The 19,095-nt window shown below is 43.3% G+C and overlaps 1 pseudogene across 1 annotated transcript; it reads left to right on the top strand.

The window, feature by feature from the left end:
* Positions 1 to 12,339: 12,339 nt before the first annotated feature.
* LOC306644731 (oxidative stress-responsive serine-rich protein 1-like) lies at positions 12,340 to 13,304 on the top strand (annotated as a pseudogene). The gene has a single exon. The product of its transcript is annotated as an oxidative stress-responsive serine-rich protein 1-like (transcript).
* The last annotated feature ends 5,791 nt before the right edge of the window (positions 13,305 to 19,095 follow it).

Below are 19,095 nucleotides of genomic sequence, written 5' to 3' on the forward strand. Positions count from 1 at the left end.
TGGATAACCTTGTTACTAAAATACTTAAAATATTGTGTCTTTCATTGTTGGTTTCTTCTCAGAGCTAGGAAATTAATACATCTAAATATCCCTAGCATAAAGTACCTATACTTTTACATTTATTAGAAGTTCTATAATTACGTTGTATTGATATAAAATCTCAAGCAGGGGTAACAGTTCATTTGTGAATTTCTTGTAACATTTCAAAACCAACCATAAATTATTTCAGCAGGAGAATCCAAATCTACCTATATATTTTGCTTAATTTCTTGTGACAGTTCTTTTTTTTTTTTTTAACTAAACAATTCATTGATCATCAGATTAAAAACAACAATAATATGCTCATCACAGAAGGATGGGGCAAACATTACCAGTCATTACAATGGTGTGTTTTAGACAAACCCCAGGGCATACCTACTCTCTTCCCTTGCACTCTGACTCTGTCTTCTCTCCCTGTGGGTATCATCTTGTTCTGGGTCTGGTCCAAGGGAATACAATTTCTACAGCTCCCCTTTCCCAACCTCCCTGAAAGACCAGAGCTGGGACTTCCATCTCCTGACTCTTCTCTGTTAAGGACTTTACATTGAAAGACTCTAAATTACATTAAAAGGTTACACATGGGTATATATCCAAAGAAAATGGTACTGGTATATCAAATATTGCAGAATATTTACAACAGCCAAGATATGGAATCAACCAAAGTGTCTGTTGATGGATGAATGGGTGAAGAAAACGTGGAACATATGCACCACAAAATATTATTCATCCATAAAAGGATTAAAATCCTGTCATTTGTGGCAATATTGATGGAACTGGAGGACATTGTGTTAAGTGGAGTAAGCTGGGCACCAAAAGACAAACACTGTGTGTTTTTAAATATGGAAGTTAAAAAAGCTGATCTTGTGGAAATAGAGTGGAATAGTTGTCAGGTACCAAAGTACAGTTAGAAGAGGAATAAGTTTAGTGTCCCATAGCACAGTAGGGTGACCACAGTTTTCAACAACTTATTATATATTTTATAAAGCACTAGAAGAGAGGAGTTCTCAGTCCCCCAACACACAGAATTATTAAATGTTTAAGGAATGGAAATGCTGACTATCCTGATTTTATCATTACATGGCATATACATTTATTGAATTATTACATGTACCCCATGAATATGTACAATTATTATGTGACAATTGGAAAAGGCTATACATAACATTCAAAGACTTTACATTAAAGGACTATTCTTGAAGGGACTGGAGAGAGGCAGGCCTAGGGTGCTGGTAACTTACATCTTAGGAGGCTTCAACAAATCGGGGTTGCAGATCTTTCTCCAGGCCTCTTTGCAGTTTATAGTCTCATACAATCCTGAAGATGATATCTCGATTTGGGTTTGTCATACTATTTTATCTACTTCTGTATCATTGCATTTTTTTAAAATAAAAAGTTCAAAAATACAGTATTTGGGTTTTTGTTCTCTATAGTCGGGCAGGTCTCAGCCTCCAGGCCTGTCTTATTATTATTTTTTTGAAGAGGCTGGGTCTTGCCATGTTGCCTCAGACTTATGCTCAAGTGATGCTCCTGCCTCAGGCTCTGGAGTAGGAGAGGTAACAGGCATCTGCTGCTGCGCTAACCACTGCCTCGCTCATGCAGGCCAGCAGCTCTTTTTCCACGGTCTTTGTCTTAAGTGGGGCTTCTGTCTCTGACAATTTCCAGGCTGGAGACATGCAGTTTACCTGGGAGGTCTCTCTGGTATCAACTCACAAAAAGGAAAAGAATTAACCTCACATGGGTTTTTGGTTTTTTGCAACTAATCAACTGAGAGCAGAGACAATAACACTATTTAAAAGTATAACAAGTAGCAGTAGAATCAATAGAATTTATTTTTATACTAGGTGATGAGGAAGTGGTTAAAGGCAAGGCCAGGAGCACAAAGGAATAGAAAATATACAGTGATATTGATGATATTTGTTAGGGATTCCGATGAGCAAAGCAAGCAAAGTCACTAGGGTGGGAGGGACCCGAAGAAACTCCCAGAGTGATATTACCATCTCGTGGTCATTTTGGGTATTGCTATTGGTGGCACAAGTGAAGGTTTTGCCAATCTTTGTTCTTCCCAGAACACACGGTAATTGTCTCAAAACTCCCACAGGTTATTTAAATTCTTTCAGGGCCCAGGATGTTTCCCTGATTTTTTCATGGAATCTCTCTTCTAGAGAGCCTACAGAGTGGGAGAATATCTTTACCACTCATACTTCAGATAGAGCACTAATTTCCAGAATATATAAAGAACTCAAAAAACTCCACACGAAGAATACACATTAACCCAGTCAACCAATGGGCTAAGGATATGAACAGACGCTTCACAGAAGATCTACAAGCAATCAACAGATATATGAAAAAATGTTCAACATCTCTAGTAATAAGAGAAATGTAAATCAAAACTACCCTAAGATTCCATCTCACCCCAATTAGAATGGCGATTATCAAGTACACAAGCAACAATAGGTGTTGGACAGGATGTGGGGAAAAAGGTACACTCATACATTGCTGGTAGAGCTGCAAATTAGTGCAGCCACTCTGGAAAGCAGTGTGGAGACTCCTCAGAAAGCTTGGAATGGACCCATCATTTGACCTAACTATCCCACTCCTCGGCCTATACCCAAAGGACTTAAAATCAGCATACTAGAGTGATACAGCCACATCAATGTTCATAGCTACTCAATTCACAATAGCCAGACTGTGGAACCAACCTAGATGTCCTTCAAGTGATGAATGAATAAAGAAACTGTGATATATATGTGTGTATATATATATATATATATATATATATATATATACACACATACACACAATGGAATATTACTCAACTATAAAGAATAATAAAATTATGGCATTTGCAGGCAAATGGATGAAATTGGAGAACATCATGCTAAGTGAGATAAGCCAAACTCAAAAATCCAGAAGACGATGATCTCACTAATAAGTGGATGATGACACATAATGGGGGGTGGGAGGGGGGTAAGAATGGAGGAAGGAGGGACTGTATAAAGGGAAAAGAGGGGTGGGAGGGGTGGGGGGGAAGGAAAAAATAACAGAATGAATCAAACGTCATTACCCTATGTAAATGTATGATTACGCAAATGATATGCTGTTACTCCATGTACAAACAGAAACAACATGTATCCCATTTGTTTACAATAAAAAAAAAAAAAAAAAAAAGAATCTCTCTTCTGCCATTTTCCTCTTTCCTCAGTAAATAGTTCTCCGCCCCCTAGGTATTTGATCTTGAGTTTTAAAAATCTGCTCCATGTGGTAAGGCAAAAACATTCATGCATGTAAGCACAACTTTACAGAGATGTGATCTAGAGGAATTTTTTAACCCACTGGAGCTAAATTGAACTTTTGGGATTAGTAGCTCCAGTCAAGTGCTCTTCTGGCCCAAATCTCGTGCTACTGCATTTAGTTTACTTATTTATTTTGTGGTGCTGGGGACTTGAACCTAGGGCTCTACCTCTGAGTTATATCCCCAGCACAACATCAGCATGTGCTTGCTTCACATGGCCTGTCACAGCAGCAGCAGAGGGCTGCGTGGAAGGAAGGAGACACCCTGCTGAAATCTTGCAGGAGGGGAGTCAGGAAGGAGAGAAGAGAAGTTGAACTCAGAGGACTTGCATTTGAAAAGTCTAGGTTTTAACTTATAGTCCATGAACCACATTAATTATACAGAGCCTCAACCCAATGAAACAATTGATAGACTTCCTAGGAGTATTATTTCTTACAAGCAAATCTTATTTGAGAGTCCATTATATCAATTATATTTCATCTAGATTGCCTTATTTACTCCTCAGAGTTACTTTGTAAGGTCAGCATTGTTATTATTCCATATTTCGTATGATACAATCAAGGCTTAGAAATATATTTTGACCACAGTGGTTAAGTGGCAAAGCTTTTGACCCTTAGGTGTAGTTCTCTTTCCACGAAGGATTTAATTTCATTTTCAAAATGGCAAAGGAGGTAAAGTGTTTTGTACAGATGGGCACCAAATTGGGGTTATCAGGTTCAAAACTGTCCTATTAATACAAACAATTAAGATCTACGGGAGCAGTTGGCATCCAGTAGATATTCAGTAAGTAGCAGCTAATAATCCAGATAATTTCTTAGCTAGATGACATGCCCTGGGTAACAGTATTTTTTGTGGCTTTAGTGAGAAGCCACACTCCATTTCTTGCATCTTGCTGCGGTGGGGGGTTTATGTACATACAGACCCCTTCTTGTTCTGTTCCTATAGTCCAAGTGGTCTCAAGCAAATGTACTGCCTGGCCACCTCCACTGGACGTCCAATAGACACCACACATTTACTTCCACTTCTCAACCCAGAGCCTTGGCCGCCTCAGTGAGTGGTACACTTTGCATTTAGTTGCTAGAGGAAGTCCCCACCTCCCTCAGTAGTCTATATCCCACTTCTCCAATTTCTCAAACCAGAGTGGTCTTTCTAAAGAGGAATCTGACCACATTCCTGTCTGCTCAGTACCACCAGGTCTTCCCGTGACTCCCAGCACCAGGTACACCTGATGTGACAGCCTTAATCTAATGGGCATGGTCTGTCCTCACCTTCCTCCAGTCTTGTTTTCAGTTTTTCCCCTGTCCCTGATCCAAGCCTTTCAGAAGTTTGTGTAGTTCATGTGATCTTTCATATGGCCTTAGGACCTGCATTAAATGTTCATTGAATATATTTAAATAAATTATATTTTAAATAAAAAAAAAATGTTCATTGAGGTGTAACAAATAACCCCAAAGTTTAGCAGCTCCAAGAGATTTATTCTCTTACAGTCCAAGAGGCCAGAAACCTGAAATGAAGTTGTCTGCGGGGTGTGGCCCTCCTGGAGGCTCTTTGTGAGATTCCTCTGTGCTCCTCTCCTAGCTGCTGCTGATTTGATGACACTCCTTGTATCTTGTCTTGTAGATATATTTCTTTAATCTCTGCCTTTTTCATCACATGGCTTCCTCCCTGTGTCCCTGTGCCTAAATCTCTTTCTCCTTTATCCTAAAAATATGCCAGTCATTTGTTTTAGTATCCAAATCTAGTTTGACATCTTAATTGATTACCTCTACAAAGACCTTATTTCCAAACAAAGTCATATTCTGAGATTCAAAGTGAACTGTAAATTGGGGTGGGGAGACCCATAACATTGTCCCATAAGTTGTTTCCTGCATCTGCCCTGAATGTGGGATTCCTTCCTCACAGTTAGTAAAGGAACCAGAATTGATTTTTGTCCCAGTTCAATGGGGCTCCTCACTGTGTACATGCACACACACACACACTCACTCACACAGTATGACATATGCAGGGCCTCCTTTTTCTCTTCTCTGATCTCTATTGAAATTTTTTTGCAATTGCTTTACATGCTCCTGGATTTTAAAAATTTGATTGTATTTTATTTCGAGACAGAGTCTTGCTAAGTTGCTGAGGCCGGCCTTGAACTTGTGATCCTCCTGCCTCAACCTCCCAAGTAGCTGAGATTATAGGTATGCACTACTGTGTCTGACTCATGCTTCAGAATCTGAGCTAGGGAGTGTATGCTCCTATCCACAACTAGCTGTGGAAGGATATCTTGAGAAACAAAGTGAGGGGTGGCATCATTAAGAAGAGGTTTGCAGTCTGAGTTAGGAAAGAGTGGGTTTTAGGAAGCTTGCCTGGGGGTTCAGTTGCCAGGAAAAAAACCCTTCTGAAAGTTCTGGTACATTGGGGTATCTGGCAGGATAAAGACACCAGTCATATACCTCCCACCCATTCCCACCGTGTCCTTATGTGTGCATCCTAGAGACAAGTCCGGATCCTGATTTGTCAATCAATGCTTGGGAGGTTGAATCTAAACATTAATTCATCAATCAGTCAATTCACAGAACCATAGACACTCAGAGTATGCTGGGAATACCTTGCAGGAGCAAGGAAGCCTTCCTGGGTAGGAAAGTGATCTACAAACAGACCTAAAGGGTGGGGAGGACAGCACCAGGCGAACACCTCAGGGGTGGGAAAACTGCTCAGAGGACGGCGCCTCTCTTAACTGCTTCTTGTTAGATCCATCAGCACAGATGGTCACGTGTGCCTCTGCGTGTTTCTGTCGTGCAAGGGAATCGTGAGAGATGTCAATAGGAGCCATGTTCAGTAGTTTAAAATATCAGAGGGGCTTGACTTGCAAGACATAATTATTATGATTGGGCTGTGTTACCACATCAGAGACAAGCCTCTAGCCGGCTGGGGCAGGCCGAGAGATAGGGGTGTACTTCTGTCCGTGCCTAACGCTGGCGGTGGGGAGGTAGATGGTGTGTGGTATTGAACAGGGTGAGTACCGTGTTAGGAGTCATCCGAGAGGGGAGACTGATCTGGGCTTGCGAGGAGCGGGCGGTGCTGCCCCGGGAGCCCACCAGGGGGCGGTGCATCCAGAGCAGAGCGCAGAGGCCGGGCGCCTGGGACCGCGGACCGCGCAGGCGGGAGGGGGCGCTGTGCGGAAAGTTTCCAGAGGAGCTGTCACCGCCGAGTCCAGGTGCAGAAAGCGCCCCAAAGCGAAAGCAATGCACTTCGCGGGTTCCTGCTATCTGGGGTGCCGGAGACTGGATTTACGCTGAAGCTGATGACACCAAACCCCACTTGCAGGGACCACGTCAAAGCCTTGTTTCTGTTTTTAAAGAGATGTCCTGAAAATGAAAACGGGGCTGGGCCTCTGGGCTCCAAGTTTGTTTGGTAGCTGCCTTGAGGGTCTCAAGCCCTGACTTCCAAGAACCATGCACACACCAAAGGACTCAGAGGCAAATGTGTGTGTGTGTGTGTGTGTGTGTGTGTGTGTGAGAGAGAGAGAGAGAGAGAGAGAGAGAGAGAGAGAGAGAGAGAGAGAGAGAGAGAGAGAGAGAGAGAGAGAGAGAGAGAGCGCTCGGCACATAGTCTAACGCTTATCTATCTGTAGATCGCTCCTCCATGAATTAGTTCCCTTTGTCCTATGACATTTTGGGGGAAAATCGCTATTTCGCGAGCCTCTGATCTTTGCCCTAAAGGAGTACTCAATGGGGTTTCTTAACCTCAGCACTGTTGAGCTCTGGGCTAGATAATTCCTTATTGTAGGGGATCTTCCTGTACACTGTAGGATCTAATCACCTAGGTTGTGGCAACCCCAGATATCTCCACACACATTGCTACTTTGTCATATGTATTCTGTAGACCTGAGCAGGGGGGAACCACAGATTTAGGCATATTTCTAAAATATGGAGGTCAGGGCTTTAGAGTATGTGACCTTGGTCAAAATCTTTAAGACTCAGTTTTTTCATCTGTACAGGAGATATAAATTAGTTCATAATGTTGGAAGATTAATGAAATAACCCTAGTATGGCCGAGAAGTTCCCCAATAGCAGGTCTCCCTTCTTCTTGAAATAGAAGCTGAAATATTTAGTTAGGAGTTTGGCTGCCTGGGAAAAAAAGTCTACATTTTCTCTTTTTCATTTTTTGGAAGCCTGTTGTTTGAAGAAATATAGTAGAGGTGGTATGTGGCAGTTTTCAGGAAATTTCCTTTGAAACAGCAGTATCTTCCATTGTTCCATTTATTTGTTGTCTCCTCTATTCTGCTTCCTGGAATGTGGGTGTGGTGGCTAGAACTCTAGTTGCCATCTTGCATCTCAAAGGTGTCAAAGGTGGCTTTGGGATGCCTGAATGAGGGATTGGAAAGAGCCTGGGGTTCTAAAAGCTTTGTGGAACTGCCACACTAACTCTACTGCCTATTTAATAGAGAAATAAGTCTTTTATTTTGTTTAAGCAAATGTTCTTTCGGGTTTTTTGGTCCATGTAGCTGAACTGAACATTCTGCCTAGTTACACCTTATCCTGGTGATCAGGAGATGCTCAGCACACTGGTAAACATTTTGGTGATTCAATGCTGAGGGCAGACCAGTCAACTAAAACTCACAACTTGAATGTGGAGAGAGTAAAGGAAATTGCTTGGACAGTTGACAAAGATGTCTGGGCCAGGGCACCTGGATCTCAGTTTCAGCTCTTCTGTTTTAGCTTTGTTTTCTTTTCTATCATGGTGAAGGGCTGGACTAACTTGGGGTATTCAAGCTTTTTATAGCCTGGAAACTGTTCTTTAGATGGAAGCCAATGTATAAAACAGATCCCAATGGAACTTCAGATCCATTCAGTCCTGGTTCCCCTTCAAACTGCCATGGGTGACTTCTAAGGCATGCTCAGGTTCTTTAAATGAGCCATACTCTGGTCTAAGGCAGATGGCAAGCCCTCCATAGCCTGGGTCTCCCAAAGCCTCTTGCCCTAGTGTGCTAGCAGGCCTATGCTTCATTGGGCAGAGCAGGGAAGCACAGTGACACACAGATGGCCTTGGGAGCCATTCCCCTTTGCAGTCCTGGCTAATGTAATGGCATAGAATTAGCCAGAAGTTGGTAGACATCATCAGAAGCAATGGAGGGCATGAGAGTTCATTTTACTGGCACTGAGGGATCCATGCCAGCTCCCTCTGGTCTGCTAAGCCACTGACTTAGCTGAAGGAATTGTGCCATAGATCAAGAAATAGGACCAAAACATTAACTGGTCATTTGCAAATTTTTCATTACAGACTTTGCTGCAAAACCTGAACATCTTGGTCCCCATTGCCAGGGTCACTTTTTTTTTTCTTTTTTTTTTTTTGTGGTGGCGATTGAATCCAGGGCCTTGTGCATGGTAGGCAGGTGCTCAGCCACTGAGTACACCCTTGTCCTGCTTTTATTTTTTAATTTTCCCTAACAGTTTCTTTTTCTTTTTAAAATTTGTTCTTTTCAGTTATACATGACAGTAGACTGTATTTTGATAGGTCTTACATACATGGAGTGCACCTTCCCGTTCTTGTGGTTTACATGATGTGGAGTTACACTGGTGGTGTATTCATATATGAACATAGGAAAGTCATGTCCATTCATTCTACTGTCCTGTCCTGCTCCCCACCCCCCCAGTTATGAGAACTTTTGATAAGAAAGTTAGCCCTTTGAATATAGTATTTATAGCAAATTTCCTCTTAATTCCTTGTTTTAAAGTTCCAGTTATTATTATTGTTACTTGACAAATAGTCAGACCTCTGTTTTTTTTTTTTTTCTTTCTTTTTTTTTTGGTACTGGGGATTGAGCCCAGGGGTACTGTACCACTGAGCTGCATCCCCAGGCCCCCATTTTCAGCACCCTTACTTCTACTCATTCTGCAGGACTTCATGTACATATCACCTTCTCCAGGAAGTTTTCTCTGACACCACCACGGCCACATCTGGTTCATGTGCCCTTCCTGTGTTTCTATAGCAAATTCTGGGGCACACTGCACTGCATTTGTCTTTACCAGGGATGGGAGTCTATGTCTTGTTCATTTTTTTTTTATCTGCAGAGCTATAGGTCCTCACTAAGATTCTAGGACCATTGGACACTTGACAGCACATGCTTTCCCCCACCATATGGACTAATGATGCTAGGGTTGAGGCTCATCCTGTACCAGTGGCATGATTTTGAGCCACTCATTTTACTTCGCTGAGAATGTTTGCACAGATGGAAGAGAGAATGACAACACCTGGGGCCTAGTATAGTTGCCATGATGGTCATGGGGACCTACTGACAGCAGAGAGCTCAGTGCTTGGTATCGAATAGGGGTGGGATTACAGTATTCAACGTGAGGTGGCTGATGTATTATCATTAATACAGTCCTAGATCCAGGACACCGAAGGGACACTATTATTTGCCCTGTGGGTCAGGCCCATTCATGTAGGCCTTAAGGAAAGGTCTTTGGCTCATAGCATCTCCCTGTAGCTTAGAATAATGCCTGGCACAGGATAGGCACTTGGAGACCCTATGGGATAATTAGATCTTGGTGGCCTATCCAATGACTCCCTGGCTCAGGACTTCTTAATTACCTTAAAATCAGACTAGTTTGTGTCGTAAAGTGCATTCTCTCAGCCCAAAATAGAGTTCCAGACGTTTTGCCAAGTATTTCTTTGTTGTAAGTTTAAAGAAAACGTTATTTCCTGTGAAGAGAAAGTGAAAAGGGAGAGAACGACTTGTCTGAACCTCCAGGGCTGATGGAGGACACATGCACGCCCACGGGGCTTGTGTCCTGGGAGAGAGGCCCCGGGACGTGGCATCCGGAAAACCCCAGGTCAAACCAAACTTATGTCAATCCATTCCCTGTTCCTCTGTGTTTCCTTGTAATGAAGTTTCACAAGATGACATTTCCACCCAATTTTATGCCTTTTCTTCTATACAAACAAAACTTCGATTGAAAAAGAGTCTTTAGTATCCAGTCAAAAAATTTCCTAGCTCATAGCCCAGCACTGTCCTCTGTGACTTTCTGTGATGAGGGAAAATTTCTGTGACCAGTGTGCTGCTGGTCACAAGTGGCTCCCAAGCACTTGAAATATGGCTGGTGCAACTGACAAACAATTTTAATTTAATTTAAATAGTCGCATCTGACTGGGGGCAACAGAGGGCAGTGGACAGTGGACAGTGTGGCAGACATGGCCAAGGGAGGTGGATGTCAAGGGGCACCAGGCAGGGTCTGACCCTGGAAGTCCTCCCTTGGCTTTTTTTGGGACTGGAATCAAGAAAAGGCTGCAGGCCTGTCTTTTTTTTTTTTTTTTTTTTTTTATCACAGGTGCGTCTTGACAGCTTAGAGTGATAATTGAGGTCACTTTTTTGGATACTCAAACCATATGACTTGAGGGTTCCTGGTGCCCTTATCTACCACTTTCTTCAATGGCCCATAGGACCCCTCCTGGGAACCCTCACAGGTACTCTGGGTGCTCCCTAGGTCCAAGGTCAGTGTGCTTTACTCTGCTTCCAGGAGAGGAAACCAGAAACCCTGGCTTTCACCTGCTGCAGCTGTCTTGACCACTAGGTGTCACCAGTGGACCCCCAGTCTACGGAGATGGGAGGCAGCCATCAGGTCCAGGTCAAGGGACAAAGCGGCAGGATGCTGGTGGACGGGGAGAGAGGTGGCCCTTGGACTCGGGACTGTATTAGAGGGACTGGATCAAGTGCTCAGTGGGGGAAATTTGCACAAGAAAGCAGGATGGGGCTCTGAGACCTTTGGGCTGTGAGTTTTTATACTCCCTATTTACTTGTCCAGCAGAACATTTCTACCTACCTCCTGCTGAAAAAGTGGCTCTCTTGCCTCAGTGGACCTCAGTGGCAATCCTCCTAGGAAAGGTACTAGGAAAAGAGATCGTTTGAGGTCAGTATGTGGCCCAAAGTCTGAGCACTTAATCTTCTCTGTGGTTACCCAGGGTCACCTGAGAAGGGTAAGCAATCTCAAAGCAGAAGCGGAGGGTCTGGGTCCTGGTCCTGGCCCTGCCACCCACTTCTTGTGTGACTCAGCCTCTACCCAGCACCTGTACTAGATAGAGAAAGAGGCCTGCTACACATTTTTGCAACGTTTTGCTCTTGAGCCCAAGATGAGATGTTTAGTTCCCGGACAGCTCAGTGAATAGCAGGGGCTCATATACTTGCTTGTTGAACCTGTCCTGGGTTATTAATGTGGGTAGGTGGGAACTGGATTTCTTTCCAGTGAGATTCAATAATATTAGCTCCACCTCCAACTTTCTTTAGTCAGAGAGACTGTGGTTTGATTGTAGCCTGACCTTTGACCAGAGACTGAATTGGATATGTCACTTAATTTCTTCTGTTCTCAGTCTCCTCATATGTAAAATTAAGACATTATCTACCTTCCAGATGGATGAAAATTAATTTTATGTCACCTTGACTGGACCAGAGGTCAAACATTATTTTGGGTGCTTCTGTGATGAGGGTATGTTTGGTTGCGATCAATGTTTAAATCTGTGGACTTGGAGGAAAGCAGATTGCCCTCACATAATGTGAGGATGGACTTTGTCCAATAAGTTGAAGATCCAAATAGAACAAAAACCTAACTTTTCCTGACAAGAGAAATTCTCCAGCAGAATGCCTTCAGGCTTCATCTATAATACCAGGTCTTCCTGGGTCTATAGCAGTAGGCCTTTGTACTCAGATTGGAATGCCAGCTTGCCTGGGCACCCAGTCTACAAGCCATGACTGGTACTGCAGCACTGACCCTTCTGGTTCCCCAGCCTGTCAGACCACCCTGCAGATTTTGGGCTTGCCAGCCTGCATAACCATGTGAGCCAATTCCTTATCATCTTTATCTCCATATGCACATGTTTTTGATTTTGTTTCTCTGGACAACCCTGATTGATTGAGCCATGAGGATCAATTGAAAGTACAGTGTTTGGGTCAGTCAGGCGTGGTGGTCGGGGAGAGATGATCTGAACTGATGGGACGGATCACCGGAGTGCCCCAGCTGCGGGGAGTATTAACGGGAACATCTATAGTAGTGAAAAAAGTTTCACAATGAAATCCGAAGCCAAGGATGGAGAGGAGGAGAGTCTACAAACTGCTTTCAAGAAATTAAGAGTGGATGCATCAGGATCCATAGTATCGCTGTCTGTTGGAGAAGGCCCAAGCGTTAGCGCATCAGTCAGAACAGCAGCAGATGATACCAAACCTAAAACCTCATGTGCATCTAAAGACAGTTGGCAGGAGCAGTGAGAACCCAGCGTCCTTGATGTTCTAAGACTCCTGTCCTTCATCCTCCAAAGTTCATACACTGCAGTACAATAGCATCTCCTTCCAGCAGCCAGCTCAAGCACAGAAGCCAGACCGACTCCCCTAATGGCAGCAGTGGGCTGGGAATTTCAACTCCTAAAGAGTTCAGTGCAGGAGAAGGCTCTGCTTCGCTCGATGCCAATCACACAGGGGGAGTCGTTGAGCCTTTGGGAACCTCAGTTCTAAGGCTGTCATCAGAGAGTAAGACAGAAGACTCCTCTGATGCTCCCCAAGTCTCCTCCACAAGCTCAAAGCCAGCAATCTCTCTGACTTCCAATCTGTTTCCAACCTAAACCAGGGCAAGCCATATGCATGCATAGGCAAGGAGTGCCAGTGTAAGAGATGGCATGGTATGGAAGTGTATTCTTTTTCAGGCCTGCAGAACGTCCCTCCCTTAACCCCAGAACGAAGATCCACACTTGAGGACTACTCTCAGTTGCTGCACACCAGAACTCTGTCTGGCTCTCCCCGTTCCTGTTCTGAGCAAACTGGAGTCTATGTGGATGAGGTGACCATTGAGGACCTATCAGGCTACATGGAATATTACTTGTATATTCCCAAGAAAATGTCCCACATGGCAGAAATGATGTACACCTGATAGCAAGAAGCTAATTCACATGCTTTAAACCAATGAAGGGTTGTCAAAGAGATTTAGTTAATGGCAGACCTTGTGGCTACTGTGTGTGAGAAGACATCTTTCTGCTCACTGTGCTTGCAATAAAGACTTTTCTTGACATCTCAAAAAAAAAAAAAAAAAAAAAAAAGAGAGAGAGAGAGAGAAAGTACAGTGTAAAAGTCTCTAGTAGGTGTTCAATAAATGCTACTTTGTTATCCAGCTTTCCAATTCTCTTGGTCATGCTTTGACTAAGGAAAAATGAAACTGAAGATCTGTTGGTTAGTCTGCCAATATTTCCCACTTTGAACTGCTTGAATTCTGTCGAATTATTCTTGTGATGCAAATACTTACCACTTCTCTTCTTCACCTGGCTCTAGTCTCCTGCGCCTTGGAACAAGAGGCATGTGGCTTTCTTTGTTCTCTGTCATTAATTGTTTCTGGGTGGGGAAGAGTGGGAAGAAGGAGACGATTCTTTCCTCCTGTTCTCATCAGTAGTCTCTATTAAGCCACTCATGTATTTGGAGCCTGAAAGATGTGGGGGTGGATTCATTATATTTTTTCAGATACATGAGACCTCTTTTCAACTGAGTACTTCTTACCAACTGATAGCAATTAGTAAAGTTATTTTTAGCATATTTGAAAACTTTCTTGTTCCCACTGCACTTTGGAAATCTAGAGTGCTTAGCTACTGTTGACTTCCCCCCCTATTTATAATTAACATTATAATAAAAAGCTCACAAGATTGCATTTAGGTCATTTTAAAATACTTTATTATTGTTCTCACAGCTTGGAGCTTGGCCTGTGTATTAGCTTTCGATTGCACCATAGCAAAATACCATGAGCTAGCCGTTTAAAACAACACCTGTTTATTTGGTGCCAGGAATTAAACCCAGGGGCACTTAACCTCTGAGCCACTTCCCCATCTCTTTTTAATATTTTTTATTTTGAGACAGGGTCTTGTTAAGTTGCTTAGAGCCTCACTAAGTTGCTGAGGCTGGCTTTGAACTCACGATCTTCCTGCCTCAGTCTCCTGAGCTGCTGGGATTATAGGCATGTGCTACTGTACCTGGCTATAAAACAACACATATTTATTATCTTCTACCTCTGTAGTCAGGAGTCTGGGCCCCTCTGCTCAGGCCTTATGACACTGACAAAGTGTGGACAGGCTGCTTCCTCACCCAGAGCTCTGTTTCCTCCTGGGATCATTCACATTATTGGAAGGACTCAGTTCCTCATGGTTGTGGGACTGAGGGTCCTGTTTTCTCAAAGACAGTCATTGAGGGACTGTTCTCATTTCCTGGAGATCACGTTTTGATCTATGGCCTTCCCCATAGTCCCTTGTTCTCTCATGTTCTGACTATCTTTTAGGAAAGGAACAGCCCTTTCAAGGGCTCATCTGATTCAGTCAGGTCCATCCAGGACAATCACCCTTTTTATCCAAAAGTGATCAGTTTACTGATTAGGGACCTTAATTGTATCTGTAAAATCCTTTCTGGCATATAGCATTATAGCTCAGGAGTGACATCTATTACATTCACAAGTCCTGCCCCCCCCCCATTAAAGGGAGGGGCTCATAAAAATGTGGATGCCCAGGGAAAGAAATCTTGGGTACTGTATGTTTCCTAGGGCTGCTGTAACAAGTACCACAGCTGGGTGGCTTCAATAGCAGAAATGTATTTTTAAAGTTCTGGGGCTCAGAAGTCTAAGACTGGGGTGTCAGCAGGGCTGGTTACCTTTGATTCTGTAAAGACCCTGTATTAGAGGGTTGCTGGCAATCTCTGTTGTCCCTTGGGGTGTAGAAGCATCACTTGATCTCTATCTTCATCTTGATATCTGTGCCAAATTTCCTCCTCTCATAAGGACACTAGTCATATTGGATTAGGAGTCAACCCTACTCTGGTATGACCTTATCTTAACTAATTACATCTGCAACGACCTTCTAAAGTACTAGGAGTTAGGACCTCAACAAATGAATTTTGGAGCTCACATGCAGCAAATAAGAGGTGGTATCTTTGAAACATTTTCAAGTTATTGGTTCTGGGATCCTTCTGATATGATCCTAATACTTTTCAATAACCTTCTTGAAATTTAGTAAGACAATGTGTTCCAGGTTTATCATTTCTTGCCCAGATCTAGACTCAGCCATGACTCCACATTTGTTTGTTCTGTGTCTTTTATTTCAGTGAGAAACTGTATAATCTGGGTATGGGAACACTCGCTGCTACTGGACTCTGGGTTTCTAGCCCTTTTCAGTGGACATGTTTGAAAGTCATGAGAGGGGCCAAGATTTTCTTTCTGTGAATGACCCAGAACACCGAAGACCATCAGCTCTTGCTGTTCTTTCAAGTTTCCCAAATTGTTCTCCTTGGGACAGGCATCAGCTCTGCCATCTGACCAAACTCTGGTCATAGTTTCTGCCAACCTAAATTCTTCGTTACAGCTGTAGTTAAAAATAGTCAACTTCCTCACTCCCTGTTCTCAGTTGCCACATGGTTGTCTCATGGGGGCTCACGTGGAGGCTGCATGCCCTCTCAGGGTGAAATCATCTGCGTGTCCTCAGAGTCCCTTTACCATCAGGTCATATCCTACCAAATATTAGCACTGTACCTGCTGTCCTATGCTGTCCTGCCCTGCAGTTCCTAACCTGCATTCTCTAAGACCTATGTCAGGTCTGTGGACTTTCCTTGGACTACTGAAGCCTCTATGTTTCTCAGTGTTCACATCTGTGAAATGGAGAGATTTGTATTCATCCCATCAAGCTGTGAAATTTAAGTGGATGACTGAGTAGAATAAGGCTGAGTACAGTCAACTTGCATTTTTATTCTACCCTAGTCCAAGAATTATCCAGCCTACCTGCATCTTAGATGTCTGAGGAGATTTGAAAAGAAAATAGCAATGCCGATGCTTTGTCCCTATCCTCAGAGATTCTGATTTAATTGTCAGGGCAATTAGAATTTTTCAAGTTCCTCCAGTGACTCTGGAGCAGGAATTGGCAAACTAATTACCACCTGTTTTTATTTTTAAAGGACTTCATTTTTTAGAGACGTTTCAGGTTCACAGCAAGATTGAACCGAAGGTGCAGACATCCCAGATGCATCCATATGCCTGCAGAGGCTCCCCATTGTTGAGGTTCCCCTACGTTCCCCCACCAGAGTTGTATGCTTGTTACAGTGGATGAACCAGCAGTGAGACATCACTGTCACCCACAAGCTGCCATTTGCTATAGTGTTCACTCTTGCTGTTGTACATTCTACGTGTTCTGATACATGTATGACACTATGTATTCACCATTTTAACATCGTAGTTTTACTGTAGTATTTTTAATCCTCTGTGCTCTGTCTATTCATTCCTCTCTCATCTTTAACCCCTGCAATCAATAATCTTTTTATTGTCTCTAGAGTTTTCCAGGGATGGGTGAGGGTACAGAGGACAGATGCCCACTCCTTAAGATGAGCTTACAGTCAGGTGTCATCTTTGTGGGTGAAGGAAGGCGAGTTTAGAGGTTCCACTCCATTGTGGGCTTCATCTGCTTCTTCCTGCTCACCAGTGAGATTGAACCTCTTTGTAGAAGTCGGCTGGTCCTTTCTGCTTCCTCTGCTGTGGAGGGCTGTGTGTCCCTTGTGTGGTTTTCTATTAGGTCATTTGTCTTTTCTTTTAGATTTATAGGCCCACTGGTTTTTTTTTTTTTTTTTTTTTTTTTTTTTTTTTTTTTAATCAAGGTGAATGAGGTTCAATTGGTCATTGGAATCGAGTTAAAGGAATGGAAATCCAAAGGACTACATATATCTAGGGATGGAAATATCAAACCACAGAGGATAGAATGTCTTGCTACACAGTTGCTTTAATCTTGCTACCTGAAAACTGCTAACATTTCAGGCTTCAAAAAAAGACAACTATCATTGTCTACTGCTTTCAAAGTGTGGTCCCTGGACCAGCAACATCAACATTATCTGAAAACTTGTTAGAATTCAAATTGTTGCTCCCCACCCCCATCCCACTGCCCACATTTGCTGAAGATGAACCAGAGTCTCCAGAAATAAGACCCTGCAATCCAACCTGAGTTTTAACAGCCTCACAGTGGATTCTGATACATCTCCTTTCAGAACCACCATTCTGCTCTGTCTCATTGTCCCACCTATATGGGAGGAGAACTGACCATGACCTATCATTACATAAGCAATCACCCCCATTTCCCCAAATATATAGCAGAAATTGTGTTTTAAGAAAAGAGCAGATATTTGGGTCCTCAGGAATACCTACTGGTTGGGTTCACATTTTCAAGTTAGAATTTAGGGAACCCTGGAGTCTCCCAATATGTTCCTTTCAGAGGTACTCCATCAGCCGAAGTGCATTCTAACTTCAAAACTACCTAAAGGAGCTATTAAAATGAAAAAGTCAAAAAAGAGAAGACTTCCCACCTGTTTGCAGGATGATGATGTCCATGCTGTTTCCTTGAGGTCTGCAGATTGAGACAGTTTCTCTGCTTTCTATCCAGGAGAGCATTCCTAGTCTCATCCCACTCTGGAAGGGCTGGCGGAAAGCTTCCTCTGCTGTTTTTCTCAATCATGTGCCTTTGAACTAGTGCTGGTAATGAGTAATAACCAGAATTCTGCCACCTGCTTCAGGACATGCTTCACCAATATCTAGGTTGCCCTTTCTGGATTCCTTCTCTTTGAGGCCTCTTAGAAAGGCTGCAGTGGCATCTCGGGTGATTCTCAGGGCTCACCGTGGGGTAGGGTCAGTCATGATCAAGTTTAAAAGTTTCAACTATGCCTGATTACACCCGTTCCAATACAGTCACATGAGTCTTCTCTGGCTGCCAAGTTGAGAAGCTCATTGCTCATTCAGGACTTTCAGGAAAGTGACTTCAGGAGTGATAACGGATGAGACCCTTCCTCATCTGTGCACATGGAATGGGGACAGAGGAAAGGACCAATACAGGATACATGAAGGTCAGGTGATATCTTGAAAACCTGCTCTGGGCACTATTTGGAGTGCCTCTTAAAGCTTAAAACGATTCCTGTCTCTTATCTGTTCCCCTCACACACAGCAACTCTCAAACTCAGCAGCCATTTCACCATGTCCAGCTCCATGCCCCTAGCTGATTGGATCAGGAATTATCCTGACTCATGTTGGGCCCATCAGCATCCTGTCCCAGGAATCTGGGACTGAGGGAAGTGACCAGTGCCTGGAGTCGCCTGCTGTGTAGTAGCCATCTTCTCAGTCCATGGCTTGCTACAAGGGAGGAAAGGCATGGTGAGATCTGTAGAGGGGGAGGAAACAGGATCCATGATCTGAAATAGAGGTTGCCAAGCTGGGAAAATCTTGACAACTTTCCAATTGTTTCCTGAAGTCCTGTTCCATGGTGACCTTTTGTGTCTTGGGAAGTACATACTCCTACACTATCTTAATAAATGCTTGGAGACTCTAGATCAACCTGGGTTCTGTTACTTAAAACCAAAAGAGGACTAATGAATACTGGATTAACCTGTAAGAAGAATTACTGGGCAGGGTTAGGTCTTAGGCAATGCTGAACTGGGAAAGGAGCTTCCCCGCCCCCACCCAGCTGTCCCCTTGAAGGCTGCATGCAGGGTGGTGATGACGCATGCACACCTGTAAAGACCCATCTGTGGCTTCATTTAGTAATGCATTTCCTTTCCTTCCTGCATTATGTCCACCACGTTGGAGAGAAGAAAAATCATAAAAATTTATCTTCCTGACTCTGTGCCCCCATGTTTGAAGCCACCACTGCAGCAGCTAACAGAAGTGTCTTTACGAACGCTGTCCTCTGTTCTTTTGGAGAAATCAAAGAATTAGTAAAAGAACAGCCAGCTGCTTGTATTGTCA

This window comes from Sciurus vulgaris, assembly GCF_902686455.1.
Source record: "Sciurus vulgaris genome assembly, chromosome: 15".
In the NCBI taxonomy this organism is placed as follows: Eukaryota; Metazoa; Chordata; class Mammalia; order Rodentia; family Sciuridae; genus Sciurus; species Sciurus vulgaris.